The 1654-nt window shown below is 49.4% G+C and overlaps 1 pseudogene; it reads right to left on the minus strand.

The window, feature by feature from the left end:
* Positions 1–1219: 1219 nt before the first annotated feature.
* LOC129640809 (uncharacterized) lies at positions 1220–1338 on the minus strand (annotated as a pseudogene).
* Between the last annotated feature and the right edge of the window lie 316 nt (positions 1339–1654).

A 1654-nucleotide genomic window follows, 5' to 3' on the forward strand; every position in this document is an offset into this window, starting at 1 on the left:
CAAGTGAAAAGTTGAGGCTTCACAGAACTTTTCTGTCTTTCACACACTGAATAAATATTGAGCACCTACTATGAGCTAGTAGGCATGCAATATGTTTCTGGAAATAGAATGTGGAGAGAAGAAGAAACACAGTTCCTTCTTTCCCTGCGACTAATCTAATGATAAATAACAGGCAGATCCTTTGAGAACTTCTATAGGAGCCTCTTCCCTCACCAAAAACTGGATGTCAGAGAAGGCTTTTCAGACTAATAATTGAGTTGAGATCCATAGGTTGAACCAACGTAAACCAGGGTTGAGATGCAGGAAGAATTTCAGGCAGGTAAAATAGCATCTTGGAAGGCTACGTGACAAGGGAACCTTAGTACATTCAAGAAATGAAAAATGCCCTATGGGATGGAACCAAAAGAGTGCAGAGGGCATTCCAGTGAAAAGAAATCAGAGAAGAAAGTGGGGACCAAGCAATGAAGGGATTTGGTCATATCTTCACTATGATGGGAAAATACAAGAGCAGTTGGAGCAGGGAGGTGATAGAACTGCATCTGCATTTTAAAAAGGTCATCTTGCTCCACATCAGTCATGATTGGACAGACTCAACTCCAAACTACAACGAGGTACCACTTCACATTAGTCAGAATGATCCTCATGGAAAAGTCTGTAGATAACAAATGCTGGAGAGGATGTGGAGAAAAGGGAACTCACCTCCACCTTTAGTAGGAATGTGAGTTGGTAGAGCCACTATGGAAAAGAGTATGGAGGTTCCTGAAGGATCTAAACCTAGAAGTACCATATGATTCAGCAGTCCCACTCCCAGGCACATATCCACCAAAAGTATAACTGAACAAGATACATGCACCGTCTGTGCACATATATCTGTGTGTGCACGCAGATGCGCGCGAGCTCGGGCGTTCGCCTGCGAGGATGGGGGGGTGGGGGTGGGGGTGGGGCTGGGGGTAGGGCTGGGGCTGGGGCTGGGGCTGGAGCTGGTGCAGCCCCCCGGGGATTGCCTGAGGAACGCCAAGGGAGCCCCAGACGGAGACCCGAGGGACGGTCGTCTGGTTTCTTGGAAGCCAAATGCGGAGGGGCTCGCGGGCAGCGCGGAGGCACCCCAGGTCTGCAGCGGGAGTCGGTGCCCTGGCCACCCACCCCCAGGAGGGGTTGGGGTCCGGGAGCCCAAGAGTTGGGACTTGGGGGCGGGGGCTAAAGGAGAGGGAAGGCAAAGAGCCTACAGCACCCGGTATTCCCAGGCGGTCTCCCATCCAAGTAAGAACCAGGCCCGACCCTGCTTAGCTTCCGAGATCAGATGAGACAGGGCGCGTTCAGGGTGCTATGGCCTTAGACGGAGGCCGCTGCCGCCCGGCGCCCTAAGAGCCCTGCGCTGCGCCTCCCTTTCGCTCTGACCTGTCGGTCAGCCATTCCGACTACAAGTAATTTTACTCCTTCCCCTTTCTCTCCCTGCTTTCTGAGAGTCTCTCTCCTTCCATACTCGATGGTGTAATGAATGGATGCCTTAGATCATTTTCCCTCAACATTTTTTTCTCTTTATTTTTACATTGATTTCTATGAATTCATCTTCAAGTTTATGGATTATTTCTGCCAGCATCTCATATGTGCTATTGAACCTATCAATTTTTCATTTCAATTATTTTAGTTTTCA

The sequence above is a fragment of the Bubalus kerabau genome, unplaced genomic scaffold (assembly GCF_029407905.1).
Source record: "Bubalus kerabau isolate K-KA32 ecotype Philippines breed swamp buffalo unplaced genomic scaffold, PCC_UOA_SB_1v2 scaffold_40, whole genome shotgun sequence".
NCBI lineage: Eukaryota > Metazoa > Chordata > Mammalia > Artiodactyla > Bovidae > Bubalus > Bubalus kerabau.